Genomic DNA, 27,770 nt, shown 5'->3' on the forward strand with positions numbered 1-27,770 from the left:
GCTTCGCTGTGTGTGTGTGTTAGTCACTCGGTCGTGTCCGACTCTGTGACCCCATGGACTGTAGCCCGCCAGGCTCCTCTGTCCATGGAATTCTCCAGGCAAGAATACTGGAGTGGGTTGCCATTCCCTCCTCCAGGGAATCTTCCCAACCCAGGGGTCGAACCCAGGTTTTCTGCATTGTAGACAGATTCTTTACCATCTGAGCCATCAGGGAAGCCCCTCAGCTTCATTGCTGCTGCTGCTGCTGCTAAGTCACTTCAGTCGTGTCCGACTCTGTGCGACCCCATAGACGACAGCCCACCAGGCTCCGCCGTTCCTGGGATTCTTTAGGTATTAACAAATATTAACAAATTTCTTTTCAAAATGGTTGGACGAATAATATTCTGGGAAGATGTTTGGGGCTAGAGAGAATGGGAAATAAGACTTCTGCTTTATGCTTTCCTGTATATTCCAACTATTCAACCAACCGTATTACTTGGGTAATATATTAAAGTTAAAAAAAAAAAGTTCAAATTTTTATGCTACATTTTCAGATTACTTACGCATATTGACACAAACTGCTTGATACGGCCCTCTGACACTGCTCTCTGATTTCTTAGTGTACCCATTTTACACATAAGGAATGGAGGCTCAGGAGAGCTGTATGACTTGTTTTTTTGGTCAGTAAACTGCCCCATACCTTCTCTGAGCCTCAGTTTCCTCTTTATCTCTTCCACCGGCCTACCCCACAAATCTACTGGGAGTGGAAAATAAGACCGCTGACTTAAAGTACCAAAAAAACTTTCAAGTGATTTATAAATATATATAATCCACTGGCTATTTTTTCACGATTATGTTCTTTACATCTCTGTCCCTCTTCTGCACCTAGTAAGAAATAACTAAGTACCTAGGAATATGGGGGAAAGTACTTTCTTACAAAACCTCAGGTACCATTTCAACTGGCCCTTCCCACGGAAAGAAGTATGCATTAGCCAGTGGTTTACGGCTAGGAGACTAACCAACTCCCTGATCCTCGGTCTGAGCTTTATTCTGATCGGAACTTCACTCTGAAAGATGAGGAAATAGCGGCTCAAATGACAGAACAGAAAATGGCTTCAGAACTAAAAGCAAGTGCTTTCTGGTCTCGGACAACACTCTGCAGACAGCTTCCTAGTTTCTAAGAAAGCAAACCCTGGCAGAGCAGAGAGCTCGGGAAACACAACAGCGGGACTCAAAGAGCTAGTGCCCAGGAACTGTTGAGGAAAAGGCAGAAACTGTTGCACGCACGCAGCGAACCATCTGCACTGTCTGAGGGCAGTATGGGCCCAGCTGCCCTGCACAGCAATTACATTTTCCACAATACCCCATGCAAGCGCCAGGACGTGAGCGGAGCCCTCGGGACAGTCACTTCTTCATTCCTTTCCTGTGCTATTTCACAGATCAAGTTTTCGTGCAGTAATTCCATGGTAACAATTTGACGTGGATCTAAATACCAAAGGGACTGGGATTCAAAAATCTGAGATATCTTTGCAAAGTAGCATGCTTCCTTAGCTTCAGAGAAAACTTGAGGAAGTGAAGGGAAAACACCCAGCTCTAGTCCCTCAGATGTTAAACTGATCTGCCAGAGGACCCAGAAATTCCACTCATAGGTAAAAGCAAGCAATCGAACCGGGGTCTCCTGCATTGCAGGCAGATTCTTTACCAGCTGAGCCACCAGGGAAGCCCAATGAAAACGTTAAGTCCTCGCAAAAAAAACCTCCAGTGACCATCAACTGACACACAGATAAACAAGAGATGGACCTGTGGCTCCTCCACAATGGAATACTGTTGTTTAAGCTGAGTCCCAATCTTCTGCGACCCCACAGACTGTAGCCGCCAGTCTCCTCTATCCATGGGATTCTCCAGGCAAGAACACTGGAGTGGGTTGCCATTTCCTCCTCCAGGGGATCTTCCCGACCCAGGGATCAAACCTGTGTCTCCTGCATTGGTATGAGGATTCTTTACCACTGAGCCACCTTGGGAAGTCCACAATATTATTCAGTTACAGAGAAAAGAATAACTATTGATACATGTTACAACACGGATGAACTTCAAAACCATTACACTAAATGAAAGAGAAGGCCTTACACATTGTGTGAGTTTGTTTATATGAAATAGCCAGAAAAGGCAAATTTACAGAGACAAAAAGTAGCCTAATGACTGTCCAGGGCTGGAGGGCACAGGGGCATAAGGAACGCCCATGGCAAAGGGGTTTTTTTTGAGATGACGAAAATGTTCTAAGAGTAGGTGGTGGTGAGGGTTGCACAACTCTGAGTATCTTACAATATATTGCAAGCCACTGAATCATACACTTAAAATGGATAACTTTTATGGCATGTGAATTACCACCATTGTTTAAAAACACAAGACAAACCCTGGCCCTACAGAAGACAACACCTAAGCACAGCCAGCTTTCAGTCCACGTGCGATGTACACACGCATGTCCCAGCAGTGTTTGAATGAAGGACCAAATGGGACCGGGGGAGGTCTAGCCTGCAGGAAAAAGGCACTTCCCCTTCAGTAGGGAAAGATGGCCCTGTTGGCTGATGCCACAGTGCCAGTCCCAGTGCTGCTGGGGTGTAAAGGGGGTCCTCCTACACTGGTGTGATCTTTGTGAGCCTGGGCCAGAAATGAGGGAGGTGGGACCTCACCTCAGATCCTGAGTGTAGTCTGTGGGAAAGACTGGAAGCTGTTTATCACCCCAGCATTGTCCAGGAACCTCAAAGAGCAGAAGGAATGCACTCCCAGACGCACACAGTTAACTATTGCCACAATCGAGGCTTTGGCTTAAGAGCCAGAAGAAAGTACAGCAGTAGAGCAAAGGTGTTTTCCCCTTCAGGCAGGGCTGCTCTGAATACCTGAGGCTGAAGACTGCCTCTATTCATTACTACCGATGCCACCCACTCAAGTCGGGCTCAACTAAGACTCGAGCTCATGTTCGGTTGTGTCCGACTCTTTGCGACCCCATGGACTGTAGCCCCCCAGGCTCCTCCTTCCATGGAATTCTCCAGGCAAGAATACTGGAGGGGGTTGCCATTTCCTTCTCCAGGAGGTCGTCCCAAGCCAGGGATCCAACCTGTTGTCTCCTGCATTGGCAGGCAGATTCTTTACCATTGAGCCCACCAGGGAAGCCTACACTCAAGTCAGGAGTAGGCGATATATGCTCTAGCAGAATCACTGCGATGAAATTCAGATGAAATTTCAGGGTTCCGATATGCAGAAGAAATACCACTAGAGCCACAGATCAGCTGCCCTGCAATGCCAACCAGAGGCTTCCCTGGTGGCTCAGACGGTAAAGAATCTGGCTGCAATGTGGGAGATCTGGTTTGACCCCTGGGTCAGGAAGATCCCCTGGAGAAGGGAATGGCAACCCACTCTAGTACTCTTGCCTGGAGAATTCCATGGACAGAGGAGCCTGGCAGGCTACAGTCCGTGCAGTTGAAAAGAATCGGACAAGATGGATCAACTAACACTGTCTACACTTTCTCGACTTTTAGGTTGCGATTGTTTTTTAAGTCAAGCCCTTGCTAAGGAGGTCTGTGTATCCCACCCCCCACCCCCATCCCCCAGTGGAAAATGGAACTTATTTCTAACTCCTGCTTTGGATCAGGAATAAAAATAGTAAACTTAAATTTAGATGAAGGCTAAAAACAATCCAAATGCCCATTACCAGGTGGACAAGTGAACAATCCCAGGTGAGCAAATGAACAAGACACGGTCTACCCGTACAACAGAACAGCGATCAGCGGAGCAGAAGTGTGCCACTGACCGGCGAAACGTGGGGACAGACCTCAAAGCACCAAGCCTCGGGGATGGCAGCCACTCCCCACGAAGTGTCCCCGTCTCTTAGCCCCTTTCTCAGAGGGTGCCTCTCACTCCAGGAACAAATATTTACTGAGGTACCATCCTCCGGGAGTGGAGGCACAAAGTAGCCTCAGGAACTTTCTATGCCACGGGAAAAACAACAAGAAAATTTAAATTGTGAGGTGGAAGGGCAGCAGCTACTCTCCTGCGAGGCGCCGTGTGTCTTCAGGATAAAAAGCCAGATGAGGGTACCTGGTGCCTGGGGCAGGGGCGGGGAGGGGAGGCTGGGTCAGGACAACCTTTGCGCAGAAGGGCCCGCTTCAGTGAGTGTCCACCATACCCAGCTCCTGGAACTTTCTGGACAGTTCCCATTCGTGCTTCTGAGTTCCTGCATCTTCCATCCCATCTGCTTGATGTCCTCCCCCTGCCTCCCCTCCCACTGCTGACTGGACAAGTGTGTGTACATCCTTCAAAATCTGCCCTAGCCCGTACCATCCTGCTTCTCTCACACAAGTGGAGAGATGCATCCGACCGTCCCTTCTACACTCGCTGCTAGGTTCACTATTAGAGAACTTAAAACCATGGTGTGCTTGTGAGCACTCAATGGCCTGAGTTAACGAAGTGAAAGGCTCAGCACAGTACTGAGGCCACTATGTAACATCAGCAAACGACATTTCCCTCCTGGTATGTCTGCCTTCCCACAAGCCTGAATTCCTTAGGCACTAAAGCGACTCTCATTTGGTACCCACAGAGTCTGGCAGGGACTTGGCCATGACAAGTGTTTAATAAATATTCTTAATATGAACGACTTGCACAGTCAGTCACACCCGGCATGCTGCTGAATAAAAATGCCCAGCTTAGGGCGTACTTGTGACCTGACTACAGTGTCAGGGGACTACAGCTGCTGTCCTGCCCCCAGATCGTCATCAGCAAAGCAAGCAGGCAGGTGGGATAGTTTACTTTCCCTAAATCCAGCTAATACTGCAACAGGACCAAGCTATATTTGATGTGGGAAAACTCAGTAATTTAACTCCACCTCTTCTAGAAATATATGTTGGTCAGAGATAACAGAAACTTCTAGACTCTTTCTACCATAACTTTCCACCACACCATTAAAGTAAAATCCAAGAATGTCAGGAAAAACAAAACAAAATCAGGGATAAGGAGGTTCTCTGCCATTGGCTCTATCTTCTTTACGTCCTTTGTCTATAATTGTGAAGGAGGCTGGCTGCTTCACATTGCCTTGTTACAACAGGTGGCCTTGAACCCACTGAGCATCCTAGGGGCTCCACAGTATAAAGGCAGCAGTCTGCACACCTGAGCAGCGGTTCACGAGCCAAGAGCTGGTGTGCCTTCACAGGCTGTTCAACCCTGGGCAAATTACTTAACCTCAGTGTCTTCACTTGTGAAATGGAGACAAGTAATATTTCCTGCCTCATAGGGTTGTGGTAAGGATTAGCTGTTTCTAGAACCCTGACTGGTACATGGTAATCTGAAAGGTAGCTACCATTGTCATCAACATTACCATCATCATCACCACCATCACCATCATAATCACCATCACCATCATCGTAAAGAACACCATCATCATCACCATCAACACCATCATCACCATCAACATCACCGCCTCCATCACCATCATCATTGTCACTATCATCAACATCACCATCATCACCATCACTGCCTTCATCACCATCATCGCCATCATCGCCATCATCATCATCACCATCACCATCATCAGCATCATCATCATCACTGCCATCATCACCATCACCATCATTGCCCTCATCACCATCATCACCACCATCATCATCACCATCATTGCCTTCATCACCATCATCGTCACCACTATCATCATCACCGTCATCATCGCCATCATCAGCATCATCACCATCATTATCATCACCATCACTGCCTTCATCACCACCATCGCCATTATCATCATCACCGTCATCAGCATCATCACCATCACTGTCATCATCACCATCATTGCCTTCATCACCATCATCACCATTATCATCATCGCCGTCATCAGCATCATCATCAACACCATCATCATTATTACGATCATCTTCACCATCACCCTCATCAGCATCGTCAACATCACCATCATCATCATCACTGCCTTCATGACCATCATCATCGTCACTATCATCAACATCACCATCATCACCCTCATTGGCATCATCACCGTCATTGTCACCATCACCACCACCATGGCCATCATCATGATTACTGTCATCATCACCACAACCACGGCCTGTGTCCAGGCTCCGGCTTCCTTTTTTCCCCATCACTTTCCTGCTGGTCACGCTTCTCTCATCAGTGGCCCAGTTCTCCCCAAGTATTTCTAGAAACATCTAGAAAACTTAAGAACAAAAGCAAGGAAGCAGAAGGTTGATCATCTGATTCACGTGGGCCGAGGTGGAGCCCACAGCTGAGACTCTGCCACTGAGACCTGAGTCTGCAGCCCTTCAGCCAAGGCAGCACGTTCTCCTTTCACAGGATCCACAGCTGGTCCTCTGACTGCAGCGAAGCCCCAGCATCGGCGCAGGCCGCCAAGGCCTCCGCCCGTAGCTCCACTTCAGCTCAGCTCCCTGGCTTTGATCAGCCGCTCCTCCTCCTATCTTAACGTCATGCTTGGAAGACCTGCCACTTCAGGTCTTCCTGAAGAGTGCCGCTTCAGGAAGGAGGGCCAGACCAGGAGCAGGCCACTGGACCCCCCACCCCTACCCCACACAGCAATCCCCTCACCCAAATCAGCCAGAGACCTCAGTGAAAGAACTTTCTGGAAAGCGAAGATGTCCAACTAGAATTGCCAAAAGATAAAACTCATCCCTGCATCAGGCAGATCCCCTGGAAGAGGGCACAGCCACCCACTCCAGTACTCTTGCCCGGCGAATCCAATGGACAGAGGAGCCTGGTGGGCTATGGCTACGGTCCATGGAGTCGCAAAGAGTCAGGCACGACAGAAGCAACTTAGCGTGCACGCATGACAGAACTTTTGTTTTGGTGACGGTCTTTCCAGCGTCACCAGGACTCTCCAGGCTTTGTAAGTGAAATACATGGGGGACAGCACAGACCATGGGCTGCTGTTCATCAGCGAGTCTCAACCAGCAATCATCTTTTTAGTTCATTCTCCGTTTCTTTCCCTACCCTGACGATTACTGCTTTTCCAACATTTACCCAGGAAAACAGATAACCAAGCTCGTTAAGCCAGTCATTTCGGCATTTGCGTGTTAAGTAGGTTCCGGGTAAAATCAGATTAAGCCTAATGAAGCGCACAGGCTTTTGACAACAACGTTTCTCACTCTGTACTTTAGATCTAGAGCTGCTTTCCTCATGGTTGAGTCCGTCCCCAACTGGATATGTACCCATCTCTTCAATGGAATGTAATTCAGCAGACTTGTCAGTTTAACTTGAATTAGATAAACTCCCTGTGCTCAGAGAGCTGCTTTTCTCCATATTCCCCCCAGAATGCCAATCCCGTCATCTGTGTCAAACATTCCAGCAGATGATAGTACTTCTAAGCCAAAGACTGTGTGTGTGTGTGTGTGTGTGTGTGTTAGTCAATCAGTCCTGTCTCTTTGCCACCCCATGGACTGGAGCCCCCCAGGCCCCTCTGTCCAGTGAATTTTCCAGGCGAGAATACTGGAGTGGGTTGCCATGCCCTTCTCCAGGGGATCTTCCCGACCCAGAGACTGAACCCAGGTCTCCCGCATTGCAGGCAGTTTTTTACTGCCTGAGCCACTCGGGAAGCCCAAAGCACCTCGATAATTCGACAGCATTATTTCTATTTTCAAATGATTACTAGGAAATGTTGGGTTAAGGGACACTTCGTATCTGTGCTTAATAACCTGGTTTTAAAGAGGGCATAGTGGGACTTCCCTGGTGGTCCAGCGGCTAAGACTCCCACACTCTCAGTGCAGGGGGCCCAGGTCCCAACCCTGCTCAGAGAACTAGATTTCGAATGCCACAACTAAGGGTTCACATACCTCAACTATTTGGCACAGCCAAATAAATAAACATTTTAAAAAATGAAAAAATAAAAAGGGTACACACACACACATATATAAGAGAAGTCCACCCTTCTTCCTTATTATTCTCTAATACATTAAAAAAAAAAAAACACTTTATGCCTGGGCAAAAAATCCATCCACAGCTGCTTAGGTTTTTCTCCTCCAATGTCTTATTGTAAAGGGGAAAAAAAAAAAAGGAAAAGAGTTCTCTACTTGGGGTGGTGAGGTACTGGGTTCTTTCAATGTCTTACAATGAGGTCTACCCAGGGTTCTCATTTCACACAGCAGGTTTGGGTGAGGTTATTCTCCAATCCCCCTGGAGAATATGAGACCATTTGAGTGGCAGGTACCTTTATGACAGCTGAAGAGTCGGACACGACTGAGTGACTGAACTGGACTGAACTGTTAGTACCTGAACTGGCAAATTTCACCTGCCCGACTGCTGAGATTTTAAAATATAATCCTACGAAAAAAGGCTTGATGAGAATAGGAGGATAATTTAGTGTGTGTGTGTGTGTGTGTATGTGTTCCATTGTGTCTGACCCTTGGTGGCGCTAGGAGCAGTAGCCCACCAGGCTCCTCTGTCCATGGCATTTCCCAGACAAGAATACTAGAGCGGGTTGCCATTTCCTTCTCCAGGGGATCTTCCCGATCCAGGATTGAACCCAAGTCTCCTGCGTCTCCCGCAATGGCAGGCCGATTCTTTACCACTGCGTCACCTGGGAAGACCCATAACTTACTCAGATCAGATCAGATCAATCGCTCAGTCGTGTCTGACTCTTTGCGACCCCATGAATCGCAGCACGCCAGGCCTCCCTGTCCATCACCAACCCCTAGAGTTCACTCAGACTCACGTCCATCGAGTCAGTGATGCCATCCAGCCATCTCATCCTCTGTCGTCCCCTTCTCCTCTTGCCCTCAATCCCTCCCAGCATCAGAGTCTTTTCCAATGAGTCAACTCTTCGCATGAGGTGGCCAAAGTACTGGAGTTTCAGCTTTAGCATCATTCCTTCCAAAGAAATCCCAGGGCCGATCTCCTTCAGAATGGACTGGCTGGATCTCCTTGCAGTCCAAGGGACTCTCAGGAGTCTTCTCCAACACCACAGTTCAAAAGCATCAGTTCTTTGGCGCTCAGCCTTCTTCACAGTCCAACTCTCACATCCATACATGACCACTGGAAAAACCATAGCCTTGACTAGACGAACTTTTGTTGGCAAAGTAATGTCTCTGCTTTTGAATATGCTATCTAGGTTGGTCATAACTTTGCTTCCCAGGAGTAAGCGTCTTTTAATTTCATGGCTGCAGTCACCATCTGCAGTGATTTTGGAGCCCAGAAAAATAAAGTCTGACACTGTTTCCACTGTTTCCCCATCTATTTCCCATGAAGTGATGGGACCGGGTGCCATGATCTTTGTTTTCTGAATGTTGAGCTTTAAGCCAACTTTTTTACTCTCCACTTTCACTTTCATCAAGAGGCTTTTGAGTTCCTCTTCACTTTCTGCCATAAGGGTGGTGTCATATGCATATCTGAGGTTATTGACATTTCTCCCGGAAATCTTGATTCCAGCTTGTGTTTTTTCCAGTCCAGCGTTTCTCATGATGTACTCTGCATAGAAGTTAAATAAGCAGGGTGACAATATACAGCCTTGACGAACTCCTTTCCCTATTTGGAACCAGTCTGTTGTTCCATGCCCAGTTCTAACTGTTGCTTCCTGACCTGCATACAAATTTCTCAAGAGGCAGATCAGGTGGTCTGGTATTCCCATCTCTTTAAGAATTTTCCACAGTTTATTGTGATCCACACAGTCAAAGGCTTTGGCATAATCAATAAAGCAGAAATAGATGTTTTTCTGGAACTCTCTTGCTTTTTCCATGATCCAGCGGATGTTGGCAATTTGATCTCTGGTTCCTCTGCCTTTTCAAAAACCAGCTTGAACATCAGGAAGTTCACGGTTCACATGTTGCTTAAGCCTGGTTTGGAGAATTTTGAGCATTACTTTACTAGCGTGTGAGATGAGTGCAATTGTGCAGTAGTTTGAGCATTCTTTGGCATTGCCTTTCTTTGGGATTGGAATGAAAACTGACCTTTTCCAGTCCTGTGGCCACTGCTGAGTGTTCCCAATTTGCTGGCATATTGAGTGCAGCACTTTCACAGCATCATCTTTCAGGATTTGGAATAGCTCAACTGGAATTCCATCACCTCCACTAGCTTTGTTTGTAGTGATGCTTTCTAAGCCCCACTTGACTTCACATTCCAGGATGTCTGGCTCTAGGTCAGTGATCACACCATCGTGATTATCTGGGTTGTGAAAATCTTTTTTGTACAGTTCTTCTGTGTATTCTTGCCATCTTTTCTTAATATCTTCTGCTTCTGTTAGGTCCATACCATTTCTGTCCTTTATCGAGCCCATCTTTGCATGAAATGTTCCTTTGGTATCTCTGATTTTCTTGAAGAGATCTCTAGTCTTTCCCATTCTGTTGTTTTCCTCTATTTCTTTGCATTGATCGCTGAAGAAGGCTTTCTTATCTCTTCTTGCTATTCTTTGGAACTCTGCATTCAGATGTTTATATCTTGCCTTTTCTCCTTTGCTTTTCGCTTCTCTTCTTTTCACAGCTATTTGTAAGGCCTCCCCAGACAGCCATTTTGCTTTTTTTGCATTTCTTTTCCATGGGGGATGGTCTTGATCCCTATCTCCTGTACAATGTCACAAACCTCATTCCATAGTTCATCAGGCACTCTATCTATCAGATCTAGGCCCTTAAATCTATTTCTCACTTCCACTGTATAATCGTAAGGGATTTGATTTAGGTCATACCTGAATGGTCTAGTGGTTTTCCCTACTTTCTTCAATTTCAGTCTGAATTTGGCAATAAGGAGTTCATGGTCTGAGCCACAGTCAGCTCCTGGTCTTGTTTTTGCTGACTGTATAGAGCTTCTCCATCTTTGGCTGCAAAGAATATAATCAATCTGATTTCGGTGTTGACCACCTGGTGATGTCCACGTATAGAGTCTTCTCTTGTGTTGTTGGAAGAGGGTGTTTGTTATGACCAGTGCATTTTCTTGGCAAAACGCTATTCGTCTTTGCCCTGCTTCATTCTGTATTCCAAGGCCAAATTTGCCTGTTACTCCAGGTGTTTCTTGACTTTCTGCTTTTGCATTCCAGTCCCCTATAATGAAAAGGAGGAGCTATCCCACGTTGAAGGTCAGGAAGGGCGGCGGTGAGGAGATACCCCTTGTCCAAGGTAAAGAGCAATGGCTGTGCTTTGCTGGAGCAGCCGTGAAGAGATACCCTACTCCCATAACTTACTATAATACCACAAAATGGTGATATAACAGATACTAGCCAGCAGTAAGAGTTGATTCCTTATCCAAGAGATAGCCGAGGTATTTGGAGAAGAAGAGAGATCTGAAAGAAAAAAGTAGGGCCGGGCTCCTCCAGAGAAGAGACTATTCCAGTAACAAGGGAGGGAGGAGCCACAGGGTGATCAGAGACAAAGGGAAAGACCCAAGCACACTTCCATCAGCCCGCCTGTCTGCAGCAGACACAGAGGAGAAAACAGTCAGGAGGGCAACTTCTCGGGCAGGACTCAGGCCAGCCACATCCCACCCCGTCCCCAAGACTCAGCACTGGGGGCAGGAGGGAGGGGAAGAAAGTCATCCAGCTCAGCTGTCCTCTCAAAAATGTGCACAAGGCTTCCCTGGTGGTGCAGTGGATAAGAGTCCGCCTGCCAATCCAGGGGACATAGGTTCAATCCCCGGTCTGGGAAGATCCCACAGTGCACAGGGCAACTAAGTCTGTGCTCCACGACTGCTGGTGCCCATGTGCCCAGAGCCTGTGTTCTCAACAACAGAAGCCAGCGTGGTGAGGAGCCCGAGCACCACAGCAGAGTAGCCCCCCCCACCACAGCCTGAGAAACAACGAAGACCCAGGGCAGCCACCAGCAGTTAGTGCAGTCGCTCAGTCGTGTCCGACTCTGAGACCCCATGAACCGCAGCACGCCAGGCCTCCCTGTCCATTACCAGCTCCCGGAGCTTCCTCAAACTCATGTCCATCGAGTCAGTGATGCCATCCAGCCATCTCATCCCTTGTCGTCCCCTTTTCCTCCCGTCTTCAATCTTTCCCAGCATCAGGGTCTTTTCCAATGAGTCAGTTCTTCCCATCAGGTGGCCAAAGTACTGGAGCTTCAGCATCAGTCCTTCCAACGAATATTCAGGACTGATTTCCTTTAGGGTGGACTGGTTGGAAATACATTAATAACAACCAAAAAAATACCCCACCTCTATCTTCTTTACAAAAAAACAAAAATATGTCCACAGAAATACACAGAAATACTCCCTTCAGCAGAGGAAACTGACTCTGAAGGGTCTGGGAGCAATGGCCTAATGCCATCCAAACAACCCGGCCTGAAAAGTCTTCATTTTGTCTTTAAAAAGGTTACATAAATTTTGCGTTAGATCACGGCATGTCCGTGTTTGTTTCCTTTATTAAATCTCCATTCCTGGGACCTTCTGGCAACACAGATGCTTGAGTGAGCTGGACCGCGTTTGCCCAGCAGCTGGCACAGGACACAGATGGCCAGGATGTGGCAGCTGAAGAATCTGCATCTTCCCTGGATTCCTCCAGGACGAGACCAAGAAATGGGAGCCCAGGGTGTGCCAGCCCACTTCCCACTGCCAGGGCACAGCACAGACCCAGACAGCCCCTGGTTTCAAGGAGCCCAGGGTTCCACAGAGAGTAAGCAGGTGGCTGCAGCTTGGGCCAGACCTGGGCTCTGGACCTAGCCCTGCCCCCCCCACTTATGCCATGCCACCCGCCGTGATCCTAAAGAGCCCCCAGGACCCAGCAGAGAGTGCCTAGAGAAGGGGGCAGACGGTTTCCAGACTCTCACTAATGAAACGTTCCTGGGGCCTTCAACAAGGGCAGGACACCTTGACTGCCAGGATAATCCTCTCCCTGCCCAGAGGCAGGCAGGGTTAGGTCATGGGGTTATTAGGGGGAAAATTAGGCTATTAGAAAAAATTAGGACGGCTCAAGGCCTGCCCAGCACCCACAGGACACAGCAAACTCCTCGCTTTGCAAAGCACACACTCGAGAAGGTCCATCTCCTTTGGGGAGTCAGCCGGAGAGAAGCTTTTGAAACCAGACTGTTCTAAAAGACAAATCACAGTTTCAGCCTTTTCAGAACACAGAAGGAGTGGGAGAAAGAGGGAAGGAAGTGCCAACCTGGCTAAAATTGGAACCAATATAAATAATTAAAATAATCAGGCACATCTGAAATCTCTCTGTGCTCCTGGCTCTGTTTCCCCTAAACATTAGCCCTCTTATGCCCCTAGAAACATTTCCCTTTAATGTTAGCCCTCTTATTCCTCTAGAAATGGAGGTCAGATAATGATCTCAGTGACCTGAGATTATACTGTCTTCATTATATTGTCCAGTCTCTAGTAACTTCTTAAATTTCCTCCTGATTTGGGAGGTGAAGAGGAATTTCTGCACATCATGATGCTGTGAAAACCCTTTCCCCACAAAAAAGATCCAGGAAACTTGGGGGGAAAGAATCCATTACACAGGTAAACGCGATGCTTTTTAATTATTTGTAGATCAAAAGTCACAGTGTTTGCTCTACCAACAGCGATTCCTGGCTCTTTGACTCAGGAAAACCAGTTAACCAATCTGTGCCTCGATTTCAAGTCGGACCAGAGACGAGTTCACAATCCACGAGACTGGATAAAGGATGAAATGGGATCAGGCAGGCGGAGCACACAGCACTCAGCCAAGGATTATTAAGGGGCATAAATGACTACATTAGAAGACAAAATAGAAGAGGCCTTCGAGAAGAGCATTCCAGGAAAGGTTTCCTACTGCGTTTGCTATCTCAGAGTGTCAAAGGCCCTTGTGGAGCCCTATACCCACGGGGTGGAGCCCCACACCAAGATCAGAGGACAAAACTCTCTGGAACTGACAAAGCCCCATAGCAACAGCTCTCTGCACAACCCTTTGCAAAACCCTGGGGCTCCGTGTCCCACCATTCGGAGCCCAGCTCCTTCTGTATCCCCCACCCAGGCCTGGCCTCCACCTGGGGCCTGAGCGGGCCCTCCCTGCCTGCTCCCGCCCAGATCAGTTCAGGGTCCGAGGGACGTGGTGACCCCACCTCGCAGTCCGCACACTACCCCACACGGAACGCTCCTCTCATGACAGGTCATTTCTGATTCACAACCTGCCTCCTGCAAGTGGAGCACCCAAGCACTAGCACCCCACTCCCCAGACCTGAAGGAGGGGTTCTAGACTTCTCCAGGAAGCATTCCTGAGGCCCCAGGCCGGGGGCGGGGTGGTCAGGGGCTCCCCTTTCTGTGTTCCCACCCTCCTGCCAGTGTTAACAACGACCCACTTGGCTTTCTGTCTTGTCCTCCAGGCAGTGACCCTGTCTGGTGCCCCTGTGCACCCGCAGCCCCCCGCCCACAGCAGGCTGGACACGTGGATTCAGGACGATTCTGGAATTGCCTGGGGGTGCGGGAGTAAGACTCCCCCCCGCAACTCCCGTCCATCTTTCTGGTCCCAGAGGGGAGGAGGGAGAAGGGCAGACACAAGTGACAGGGTAGTGACCGGACACCTCGTGAGCCCCAGGTGTGGGGCTGGGGAGCGGGCCTTACCTGAAGCAGGGCAGGTCTGGGAAGGGCAGGGACGGTGGTCTCCAATCCTGGGGGAGGCCAGAGACCAAAGACTAGAAGGACGGAAGGGGTTTGAAACACCCACTGCCACTGAGGGTGCTCAGAGAGCAGGGATCGCTAGAGAAACCAGGGCGTGGAGCATCTGAAGTCCCAGGAAATGAGGCAAAAGGGCAGATCCCAGCAGAGGTGAGCTCACTTATGCTGAGCAGCTCAAAATTCTTTCTACAGATACGTTAATCCATCCCACACAGAGTTCAGGCCACCCAGCCCAGGGCTGTGTGTTAGTCACTAAGGTCGCTATTTGCAAGCCCATGGACTGTCACCCACCAGGCAGCTCTGTCTGTGGGATTTCCCAGTACTGGCGTAGGTTGCCGTTTCCTTCTCTAGGGGATCTTCCTGAAACAGGGATTGAACCCGGGTCTCCTGTATTACGGGAAGATTCTTTATTTTCTGAACCACCAGGGAAGCCCTAGGATCTCCCTACATAGAGTTCTGAGAAGTGCTATCGGCCCACCCAGCCCTGCCCAGCTGCCTCCCGGCAGCCTGGGATTACAAGCTGACTCCGCTGGTTGTGTCAGAGAAAAGACAGTAAACCTGGAATACTTCCAGCTACTCTTACTTGGCGTGCGTGTGCACTCAGTCATGTCTGACTCTTGCGACCCCAAGGACTGTAGCCCGCCAGGCTCCTCCGCCCATGGGATTCTCCAGGCAAGAATACTGGAGTGGGTTGCCATTTCCTCCCCCAGGGGATCTTCCCAACCAAGGGATAAAACCCGTGTCTCCTGCATTGGCAGGCGAACTCTGCCACCAGGGAAGCCTTTCACTGTTCTATTATTGTTTTCCAATTCATATCTGTTAATTTCAGTGAATGAATTGCACCTCTGTTTGGACTCATCCTGGTAAACCTGGGAAGTACAGGTTAGCCCGGAGGGGCAGGAATGCTTGCACTGGGAAGTCAACCATGTGGGTCAAATGTGGGAACTTCCTAAAGCAGTGGTTCTTAACTGCAGGTGCCTTCACCCCTCCAGGGGACATCTGGCAAAGTCTGGGGCATTTCCGGCTGTCACAACTAGGGAAGGGGCAGCAGCTAGAGGGTGGAGGCCAGGAACGCTGCTGAACATCCTACAAGGCACAGGTTCGCCAAAAACGTCAACAGTGCTGAGATGAAGTGTATGTGTTCAGTTATTAAGTCACGTCCAACTCTTTGTGACCCCACGGACTGCAGCGAGCCAGGCCTCCCCGTCCTTCATTGTCTTCCAGACTTTGCTCAAACTCATGTCCGTTGAGTCGGTGACTTTTGCCTCTTTTGCTGCGATGAAGAACTCAAGCTGGGAGGACCTGGCTGGAAGGCATCAGATTAGGCAAGTCTAATCCCAGGTCTCTTGTGCCCACCTCTTTCTCTAGGCTACGGCATCCACTCAGTCGGTGCTAGAAACTTTGATGAGAAGCCCCCAGTGCGGTCACAAGGCTAGAACTGCTACCGCAGGCAGGGAGCTAGGTATGAGCAGAGAAATAGGGGCAGGGGCCAGGTGGCAGGAAATCATGCATCTTGTAAACCGCAGCGGTCCATAAGCGGACAGAGGAAAGCAGAAACCTTCAGACTGATAAAACACACATTTTCGGTGATAAGGGTCCCAGGAGCAGGCAAAGAAAGGTGGGGAGAGGCCAGAATATCTTGAGTCCAAAAGCTTTTTGTTCAGTGTGGTATTACAGTAAGAGAGCCTTCCAATAAGAACTAGTCGAACACCGAGGCCACGACACTTCTGATCACACGGGAATAAAATCCCTCCTCCCTCCCCAGTGACTTCCACCCCTTCATGTGAACACCCCTCATAACCCGCTTCCCAAAGACACCTGGTGTAGCAGCTCCTCACCGGTCAGCTCTCAGAGGGAGAGTGGATCCTCGTTAAAATAAACTCTCCCTTTCCTCTCTTAACCTCCCTGCTTTGTCTCTGAATTCCTTCACAACAAAGAAAGAGCCTCAAATTCACCGGCAATGGAACTGCAATGAATTGCCTATAACATAACAGCATCTGAAAAGAGGTAAGAGAAACCCAAGTATGACGGTGGGTGTTGCAAGAGGGCAGACACACTGAAACCATAATCACAGAAAACTAGTCAATCTAATCACACTAGGACCACAGCCTTGTCTAACTCAATGAAACTAAGCCATGCCCGTGGGGCCACCCAAGACGGGCGGGTCATGGTGGAGAGATCTGACAGAATGTGGTCCACTGGAGAAGGGAATGGCAAACCATTTCAGTATTCTTGCCTTGAGAACCCCATGAACGGTATGAAAAGGCAAAATGATAGGATACTGAAAGAGGAACTCCCCAGGTCAGTAGGTGCCCAATATTCTACTGGAGATCAGTGGAGAAATAACTCCAGAAAGAATGAAGGGATGGAGCCAAAGCAAAAACAATACCCAGCTGTGGATGTGACTGGTGATAGAAGCAAGGTCCGATTCTGTAAAGAGCAATATTGCATAGGAACCTGGAATGTCAGGTCCATGAATCAAGGCAAATTGGAAGTGGTCAAAAAGGAGATGGCAAGCGTGAACGTAGACATTCTAGGAATCAGCGAACTAAAATGGACTGGAATGGGTGAATTTAATTCAGATGACCATTATATCTACTACTGTGGGCAGGAATCCCTCAGAAGAAATGGAGTAGCCATCATGATCAAAAGAGTCCAAAATGCAGTACTTGGATGCAATCTCAAAAATGACAGAATGATCTCTGTTCATTTCCAAGGCAAACCATTCAAAAACAGGGTAATCCAAGTCTATGCCCCAACCTGTAACGCTGAAGAAGCTGAAGTTGAACGGTTCTATGAAGGCCTACAAGACCTTTTAGAACTAAACCCAAAAAATATTTCATTATAGGGGCCTGGAATGCAAAAGTAGGAAGTCAAGAAACACCTGGAGTAACAGGCAAATTTGGCCTTGGAGTAGGGAATGAAGCAGGGCAAAGGCTAATAGAGTTTTGCCAAGAGAATGCACTGGTCATAGCAAACACCCTCTTCCAACAACACAAGAGAAGACTCTACACATGGACATCACCAGATGATCAACACCGAAATCAGATTGATTATATTCTTTGCAGCCAAAGATGGAGAAGCTCTATACAGTCAGCAAAATCAAGACCGGGAGCTGACTGTGGCTCAGATCATGAACTCCTTATTGCCAAATTCAGACTGAAATTGAAGAAAGTAGGGAAAACCACTAGACCATTCAGGTATGACCTAAATCAAATCCCTTATGATTATACAGTGGAAGTGAGAAATAGATTTAAGGGCCTAGATCTGATAGACAGAGTGCCTGATGAACTATGGAATGAGGTTCGTGACATTGTACAGGAGACAGGGATCAAGACCATCCCCAAGGAAAAGACATGCAAAAAAGCAAAATGGCTGTCTGAGGAGGCCTTACAAATAGCACTGAAAAGAAGAGAAGCAAAAAGCAAAGGAGAAAAGGAAAGATATAAGCATCTGAATGCAGAGTTCCAAAGAATAGCAAGGAGAGATAAGAAAACCTTCCTCAGTGATCAATGCAAAGAAATAGAGAAAAACAACAGAATGGGAAAGACTAGAGATCTCTTCAAGAAAATTAGAGATATCAAGGGAACATTTCATGCAAAGATGGGCTCGATAAAGGACAGAAATGGTGTGGACCTAACAGAAGCAGAAGATATTAAGAAAAGATGGCAAGAATACACAGAACTGTACAAAAAAGATTTTCACGACCCAGATAATCACGATGGTGTGATCACTGACCTAGAGCCAGACATTCTGGAATGTGAAGTAAAGTGGGCCTTAGAAAGCATCACTATGAACAAAGCTAGTGGAGGTTATGGAATTCCAGCTGAGCTATTTCAAATCCTGAAAGATGATGCTGTGAAAGTGCTGCACTCGATATGCCAGCAAATTTGGAACACTCAGCAGTGGCCACAGGACTGGAAAAGGTCCATTTTCATTCTAATTCCAAAGAAAGGCAATGCCAAAGAATGCTCAAACTACCACACAATTGCACTCATCCCACACGCTAGTAAAGTAATGCTCAAAATTCTCTAAGCCAGGCTTCAGCAATACATGAACTGTGTACTTCCAGATGTTCAAGCCAGTTTTAGAAAGGGCAGAGGAACCAGAGATCAAATTGCCAACATCCGCTGGATCATGGAAAAAGCAAGAGAGTTCCAGAAAAACATCTATTTCTGCTTTATTGACTACACCAAAGCCTTTGGCTGTGTGGATCACAACAAACTGTGGAAAATTCTGAGAGATGGGAATACCAGAACACCTGATCTGCCTCTTGAGAAACCTGTATGCAGGTCAGAAAACAACAGTTAGAACTGGGCATGGAACAACAGACTGGTTCCAAATAGGGAAAGGAGTACGTCAAGGCTGTATGTTGTCACCCTGCTTATTTAACTTATATGCAGAGTACATCACGAGAAACGCTGGGCTGGAAGAAGCACAAGCTGGAATCAAGATTGCCGGGAGAAATATCAATAACCTCAGATATGCAGATGACACCACCCTTATGGCAGAAAGTGAAGAGGAACTCAAAAGCCTCTTGATGAAAGTGAAGGAGGAGAGTGAAAAAGTTGGCTTAAAGCTCAACATTCAGAAAATGAAGATTATGGCATCTGGTCCCATCACTTCATGGGAAATAGATGGAGAAACAGTGGAAACAGTGTCAGACTTTATTTTTTTGGGCTCCAGAATCACTGCAGATGGTGATTGCAGCCATGAAATTAAAAGACGCTTACTCCTTGGAAGGAAAGTTATGACCAACCTAGATAGTATATTCAAAAGCAGAGACATTACTTTGCCAACAAAGGTCCGTCTAGTCAAGGCTATGGTTTTTCCAGTGGTCATGGATGGATGTGAGAGTTGGACTGTGAAGAAAGCTGAGCACTGAAGAATTGAGGCTTTTGAACTGTGGTGTTGGAGAAGACTCTTGAGAGTCCCTTGGACTGCAAGGAGATCCAACCAATCCATCCTGAAGGAGATCAGTCCTGGGTGTTCCTTGGAAGGACTGATCCTAAAGCTGAAACTCCAATACTTTGGCTACCTGATGCGAAGAGTTGACTCATTGGAAAAGACCCTGATGCTGGGAGGGATTGGGGGCAGGAGGAGAAGGGGTCGACAGAGGATGAGATGGCTGGATGGCATCACCGACTAGATGGAATGAGTTTGAGTGAACTCCGGAGTTGGTGATGGACAGGGAGGCCTGGCGTGCTGCGATTCATGGGGTCGCAAAGAGTCGGACACGACTGAAACTGAACTGAACTGAAAAGAGCGACTGCTATGAAGCAGTAACGTGATTAAGTAAGAAGGTCAGGATAACACAGCAAGAGATTCTGGAGATGGGCCTCGAAGAGTGATAACATTTGGGAAGGCAGCTGCTCACCACACCTCCTTTCAGCTTACTCTTCCCCACAGCAGGAGAGGTTGTTTTTGTTTTCAACCTCAACCATGAGGAGATGCTGTCATTCACCATGGAGAATAATGACAGGGAGCTCAAACCAGTGCTCTATGACAATCTAGTTGCTCATCGTGTCCGACTCTGCGACCCCATGGGCTGCAGCACGCCAGGCCTCCCTGTCCATCACCATCTTCTGAAGTTTACTCAAACTCATGTCCATTGAGTCGGTGATGCCATCCCACCATCTCATCTTCTGTCGCCCCCTTCTCCTCCTGCTTCAAGCTTTCCCAGCATCAGTCTTTCCCATCAATCTTTCCAGTAAGAGAGAGGGAAGGGGAGGAACAAGCAGGTGCCCAGTAGGAGGTTTCAGATGTTGCTTTTGCTGGTGTGTGGACGGCTTCTGCATCCTGGGAGGAAGCGCTAGGGAAGGACAGACTATTTAAAATTTCATCAGCCTGGGTTAACCTCTGCCCACAGAGAGGGGACAGCTCAGGAGGGAGATGGGAAAAAGACCAACCTTCACTCAATTCATTTCTCTCATTCTCATTGTCCAAGATAAGCGCTGGCAGTATCTTTGCAGATAATTCTCTGCCTTTAGACTCGCTAATAGATTTGTTGACAATCAAAAACAGATAAGAAGAGCTGACTCCATCTACCCACAGCCTTGGGAATCACCGAGGGCAGGCATAGCAGGTATTTTAAGAGCAACTTCGTGGCAAAGTTCAATTCTTGATTAAAAATTGATTCTGATACTATCTTTAGGGTTTTCTATGTATAGTGTCATGTCACCTGCAAAGAGAGATTTACTTCTTTTCCAATCTGGATTCCTTTTATTTCTTTTTCTTCTCTGACTGCCATACCTATGACTTCCAGAATTATGTGGAATGATAGTGGCGAAAGTGGGCGCCCTCGTCTTTGTTCCTCATCTTAGAGGAGATGCTCTCAGTTATTCACCATTGAGAATAATGCCAGGAGCTCAAACCAGGGCTCTGACAATCCAGAGGGGTGGAATGGGGTGGGAGTTGGGACGGAGGTTCAAGAGGGAGGAGACATATGTATGCTGCTGCTGCTAAGTTGCTTCAGTCGTGTCTGACTCCGTGCGACCCCATAGACGGCAGCCCACCAGGCTCCCCCGTCCCTGGGATTCTCCAGCAAGAACACTGGAGTGGGCTGCCATTTCCTTCTCCAATGCATGAAAGTGAAAAGTGAAAGCGAAGTCGCTCAGTCGTGTCCGACTCTGTGCGACCCCATAGACGGCAGCCCACCAGGCTCCCCCGTCCCTGGGATTCTCCAGGCAAGAACACTGGAGTTCTATGGCTGATTCATGTGGATGTATGGCAGAAATCAACAGTATATTGTAAAGCAATTATCCTTCCATTAAAAATGAATAAATTAATAATACTTAGACTTCCTTGGTGGCCCACTGGTTCAGACTCACCTCTCCCAATGCAGGGACCCAGGTTCCATCCCTGGTCAGGAAACTAGATCCCATGTGCCACAATTAAAAGATTCTGCTAGCCACAACTAAGTAAATAAACACATTTATAATAATAATAATGCTTAAGCTGATTATATGTTGAGTTCAGTTCAGTCATGTATAAAAAAATTTTTAAACTGGTTCTGAGCACAGCTCATATTTAAAGTATGAACCGCACTGTCACTCAGATATTTTAATCATAGGGCCTGTTCCCTTCCTCCACTGTACCACCTCTGTGGCTAAACCGCAACAAAACAAGAAAGCTCCCTCAGTCAGTCAGTTCAGTTGCTCAGTCGTGTCTGACTCTTTGCGACCCCATGGACTGCAGCACGCCAGGCTTCCCTGTCCATCACACTCCCAGAGCTTGCTCAAACTCATGTCCATTGAGTCGGTGATGTCATCCAACCATCTAATCCTCTGTCGTCCCCTTCTCCTCCTGCCTTCAGTCTTTCCCAGCATCAGGGGCTTTTCCAATGAGTCGGCTCTTCACATCAGGTGGCCAAAGGATTGCAGTGTCAGTTTCAGCATGAGTGCTTCCAATGAATAATCAGGACTCATCTCCTTTACGATGGACTGGTTTGATCTCCTTGCAGTCCAAGGGACTCTCAAGAGTCTTCTCCAAAACCACAGTTGAGAAGCATCAATTGTTTGGTGCTCACCTTTCTTTATGGTCCAACCCTCACATCCATACATGACTACTGGAAAAACCGTAGCTTTGACTAAACAGATTTTTGTTGGCAAAGTAAATAAAATCTCTGCTTTTTAATATGCTGTCTAGGTTGGTTATAGCTTTTTTTCCAAGGAGCAAGCATCTTTTAATTTCATGGCTGCAATCACCATCTGCAGTGATTTTGGAGCCCAAAAAAATAAAGTCTGACACTGTTTCCATTGTTTCCCCATCTATTTGGCATGAAGTGATGGGACCAGATGCCATGATCTTAATTTTTTTAATGCTGAGTTTTAAGCCAGTTTTTCACTCTCCTCTTTCACTTTCGTCAAGAGGCTCTTAGTTCCTCTTGGCTTTCTGCCATAAGGGTGGTATCATCTGCATATGTGAGATTATTGATATTTCTTCCAGCAATCTTGATTTCAACTTGTGCTTCTTCCAGCCCAGTGTTTCTCATGATGTACTCTGCACATAAGTTAAATAAACAGGGTGACAATATACAGCCTTGATGTACTCCTTTCCCTATTTGGAACCAGTCTGTTGTTCCATGCCCAGTTCTAACTGTTGTTTCCTGACTTGCATACAGGTTTCTCAAGAGGCAGGTCAGGTGGTCTGGTATTCCCATCTCTTTCAGAATTTTCCACAGTTTGCTGTGATCCATACAGTCAAAGGCTTTAGCATAGTCAATAAAGCAGAAGTAGATGTTTTTCTGGAACTCTCTTGGTTTTTCGATGATCCAACTGATGTTGGCAATTTGTTCTCTGATTCCTCTTCCTTTTCTACATCCAGCTTGAACATCTGGAAGTTCTTGGTTCACATACTATTGAAACCTCGCTTGGAGAATTTTGCGCTATTGTGAACTACTATAAAGCCCCTTGGACTGCAAGGAGATCCAACCAGTCCATTCTGAAGGAGATCAGCCCTGCGATTTCTTTGGAAGGAATGATGCTAAAGCTGAAACTCCAATACTCTGGCCACCTCATGTGAAGAGTTGACTCATTAGAAAAGACTCTGATGCTGGGAGGGATTGGGGGCAGGAGGAGAAGGGGACGACAGAGGATGAGATGGCTGGATGGCATCACTGACTTGATGGACGTGAGTCTGAGTGAACTCCAGGAGTTGGTGAGAGACAGGGAGGCCTGGCGTGCTTCGATTCATGGGGTCGCAAAGAGTTGGACACGACTGAGCAACTGATCTATCTGATCTGATCTGATAAAGCAATTATCCTTCAATTAAAAATGAATAAATTTTTTTGCTATTGGGTGAGATAAGGGCAATTGTGCAACAGTTTGAACGTTCTTTGGCATTGCCTTTCTTAGGGATTGGAATGAAAATGGACCTTTTCCAGTCCTGTGGCCACTGCTGAGTTTTCCAAATTTGCTGGCATACTGAGTGCAGCACTTTCACAGCATCATCTTTTAGGATTTGAAATAGCTCAACTGGATTCCATCACCTTCACTAGCTTTGTTCGTAGTGATGCTTCCTAAGGCCCGCTTGACTTCACATTCCAGGATGTCTGGCTCTAAGTCAGTGATCACACCACCATGGTTATATGGGACATGAAGATCTTTTTTGTACAGTTCTTCTGTGTATTCCTGCCACCTCTTCTTAATATCGTCTGCTTCTGTTAGGTCCACACCATTTCTGTCCTTCATTGTACCCATCTTTGCATGAAATGTTCCCTTGGTGTCTCTAATTTTCTTGAAGAGATCTCTAGTCTTTCCCATTCTATTGTTTTCCTCTATTTCTTTGCATTGATCACTGAGGAAGGTTTCTTATGTCTCCTTGCTATTCTTTGGAACTCTGCGTTCAGATGCGTATATCTTTCCTTTTCTCCTTTAACCACCTCTATGGCTAAACCACAACAAAACAACAAAGCTCCCTGAAAACTATTAAAGTAGCTTGTCTTAGAAGTACTGCTATAAGTTCCCTCCCGCCTCAAGTTCTAAATTACTACTCTCTCTTCCAGAATTTCTGCAGCTCCTAAAACCTAGGATGAAAGGCATGCATGGGAAGGTCCACATGGCAGAGAGCTGTTGAGAACTGCAGGAACAGTGTGTATGTGCATCCCAGGCACTGGGCTGGGCCTGCGCACAGATGCAAGAACGTGATGCCACTGAAATGGGGGATTGTGGGGAAGAGCCGTACCATAGTCTTGAGTCCAGTCTCAGTTCTGTTTCAGTTACTTATTAGGATGTTAGGTGAGCAACATGCTCTCATCTTTACTTTCTCTCTATAAGACGGAGAGTGGTAACCAACATGCTCTCATCTTTACTCTCTCTATAAGACGGAGAGTGGTAACAGTTTTGCCCTGCTCTGTTTCTTACGAGAATAAAGGGAATGACGAAGTGTGAGGTCTGTGTAACTGACTAGCCCACGAGGTGCCCTCAGCCAGGTGGGCTGCTATGATTCTCACATACACCCTACAGGTTGGCGGGTCACCTCAGCGTCTCTGACCGCTTCTGTAGGTTACCCTTCAGCCCCCAGACTAAGGAATAATCTCCTGCAGGAAGTTCAGTGTCAGGAAGTGTCCTTCCGACCGCAAAGGTCACAATGTGCCTCTTCTCCTGCGGCTCCTACGTAGAAATGACCATGAAACAGCCATTCGGTATGACCCAAGGTCAGAGGGAAGAGACCTCTGCCGACCAGTTACCTGGAACAACTTCCTGCCAAAGGGAGAAGCTGACCTCATCTGCAAACAGAATAACGAAGAAGGGGGATCTGCTAAGTGTTCGCTCTGAAGGTCAGGCGGCACCAGAGGGGGTGTTCCGGATGAACTGTGTTAGGCTGCCCATATAATTTTCTGCTGAAGGTAGAAATTACAAGGGGCCAAACAATCCTGCTGAGAGGAGCTCCATGACAGCAGGAAATACAAACAGGAAGCGCTGCAACAAGTTTAAATACTTATGTAACATAATGTATTAGGGATATTTGGATTTAAGGTGTTGAAACCCACTTGCTTTTGTAGAATGAGAGACAGGTTTGCCATGCCTTATGGGAAATCTAATGACCAGGGATTATCTAGTAAAGTGATGAGCATATAATTTCAATGCAGTTGGGAGCTTGTCCTTTAAAAATGTCCTATTTTGAGTCCATCTGGAGGGAGCCGTAGTCCCATGGAAGTCTACAAGGAACTCACTCCTAGGGAACTTTGAGAGGTGATCTCACTCAGCTTGTGCTTTGCAGAAAGAGAATTTACAAGCCTGCTGCACATTGTATCTCTGTGTCTGCAGGGTCAAAACCTCGCTTCTCCCGTTTAGTTAGCCAACAAATGTTTACTGACATCAGACATACGCCCAACCAGTGAGGAAGACACAAGAAAATTATAAGATGAACAGTCAACTGCTAAGCACTCTACCTCTCTGCCCAGAACAGTCTATGTATAGAACTGTTCAATGAAAGAAACATCTGGTGCCATTAGCCAATAAATGCTTAAATCAAAAACAATACCCCCTGTATGTATCAGTTCAGTCGCTCAGTCGTGTCCACCTCTTTGCTACCCCATGGACTGCAGCACGCCAGGTTTCCCTGTCTACCACCAACTCCCAGAGCCTGCTCAAACTCATGTCCATTAAGTCGGTGATGCCATCCAACCATCTCATCCTCTGTCGTTCCCTTCTCTTCCTGCCTTCAATCCATCCCAGTCCCTGTCCCTGTATGTATGTGTGCGTGTATATATATGTGAACTGAAAGTTGCTCAGTCGTGTCCAACTCTTTGCAACCCCATGGTCTATACAGTCATTGGAGTTCTTCAGGCCAGGATACTGGAGTGGATAGCCTTTCCCTTCTCCAGGGGATCCTCCCAACCCAGGGATCGAATCCAGGTCTCCAGCATTGCAGGCGGACTCTTTACCAGCTGAGCCACAAAGTAAGCCCAAGAATACTGGAGTGGGTAGCCTATCCCTTCTCCAGCGGATCTTCCCGACCCAGGAATCGAACTGGGGTCTCCTGCATTGCAGATGGATCCTTTACCAACTGAGCTATCAGAGAAGAAAAACGGAATATTACTCAGCCATTCAAAAGAATGAAATGTTGCCATCTGCAGCAACACGACAGACCTAGAGATCATCATACTGAGTGAAGTAAATCAGGTAGAGAAAGACAAATATTATATCACATCACTTATATCTGGAATCTAAAAAATGAATCATACAAATCAATTTATTTACAAAACAGAAACAAGACTCACGGGCATAGAAAACAAGCTTATAGCTACCAAAAGGAAAGGGGAAGAGGGGGGATAAACTAGGAACATGAGATTCATAGATATACACTGCTCTCCATACAACAGACAAAGAGTAAGGACTTGCTGTATAGCCTGTGGAACTGTTTTCAATAAGTTCAATTTACAATAATCCGTAATGGAAAACAATCTGAAGTTGTACACTTGAAACTAACACAATATTGTAAATCAACTATGGGTTAATAATAGTAATAAAATGAATACTCGCTGGTTGAAGGGACTGTTTCTCCATCTTTCCCCCTGCTAGTTTCTGAGCTTCTTCAAGGAAGAAATAGTTGCCTATTTATGGCCACATCCGTAATATATAATGTCTGACACATGATACAAATCTCATTTTTGAGTGAATGAATAAATGGATGGATGATATAGGAATGAATGAGTGATGACTGAAAGGTAGAACCTAAGGTTAAAGGAAGAAGTAAAGCAAATCAGAGGAGGAACAAAAATAAACACAAGTAGAAAATCTTTGTAGAGAAAGCCTTTAAAAATAAAGGAAAACAGGTTAGAGAGACTGTTTCATCATAGCTTTCCCAAATATTGCACTTATTTTAAGATATTCAGGCACTCAGGGAAAACGGAGTCACCATCTTGGGCTCCAAAATGACTGTGGACGGTGACTGCAATCACTAAATTACAAGACGCTCACTCCTTGGAAGGAAAGTTATGATCAACCTAGACAGCATATTCAAAAGCAGAGACATGACTCTGTGGACAAAGGTCCGTCTAGTCAAGGCTATGGTTTTTCCAGTAGTCATGTATGGATGTGAGAGGTGCACTATAAAGAAAGCTGAGCGTCGAAGAACTGATGCTTTTGAACTGTGGTGTTGGAGAAGACTCTTGAGAGTCCCTTGGACTTCAAGGAGCTCCAACCAGTCCATCCTAAAGGAGATCAGTCCTGAATATTCATTGGAAGGACTGATGTTAAAGCTGAAACTCCAATACTTTGGCCACCTGATGCGAAGAGCGGACTCATTAGAAAAGACCCTGATGCTGGGAAAGATTGAAGGCAGGAGGAGAAGGGGACGACAGAGGATGAGATGGTTGGATGGCATCACCGACTCGATGGACATGAGTTTGAGCAAGCTCTGGGAGATAGTGAAAGACAGGCAAGCCTTGCGTGCTACAGTCCGTGGAGTTGCAAAGAGTCTGATACAGTGTCTGAACAACAAGCTATTTACGCATAATAAATGCACATAAATACTGTGAAAAGAGCAAGTTCATGATTTAAGCTTTCTCTTTCCCACCAGCTTAGCAGTGATCCTCCTTGGTTCCTACATGAAGCCAAATGTCCAAGTTAAAAAGCTTCGCAAATGGATTCTGCCCTGGGACGAAGCTTCTTGAATTAGCGATGCACAAACTCTATGGGATGTAGACGGTTTTTAAGCCAGGCTTGACTACATTTAAACATTGAGGTGTCCAAAACCATTCAGAACTATGAATACACTGT

General features: G+C 46.9%; 1 protein-coding gene across 6 annotated transcripts in view; it reads right to left on the minus strand.

Moving 5' to 3' along the window:
* Positions 1–27,770, minus strand: part of AGPAT4 (1-acylglycerol-3-phosphate O-acyltransferase 4) — a 136,236-nt gene that overhangs the window by 104,334 nt on the left and 4,132 nt on the right. Inside the window, exon 1 of one of the 6 annotated variants that reach the window (XM_086318611.1) lies at positions 14,491–14,626. The exons of the other annotated variants lie outside the window; for them this stretch is intronic. The gene's annotated coding sequence lies outside the window, so the exon portion shown is untranslated. Of the gene's footprint in view, positions 1–14,490; positions 14,627–27,770 lie in introns of those variants that run through there. 6 annotated transcript variants of the gene reach the window in all.

The sequence above is a fragment of the Bos grunniens genome, chromosome 9 (assembly GCF_055505025.1).
Source record: "Bos grunniens cultivar Pamir isolate PY7600 chromosome 9, Bosgru_T2T1.0, whole genome shotgun sequence".
NCBI lineage: Eukaryota > Metazoa > Chordata > Mammalia > Artiodactyla > Bovidae > Bos > Bos grunniens.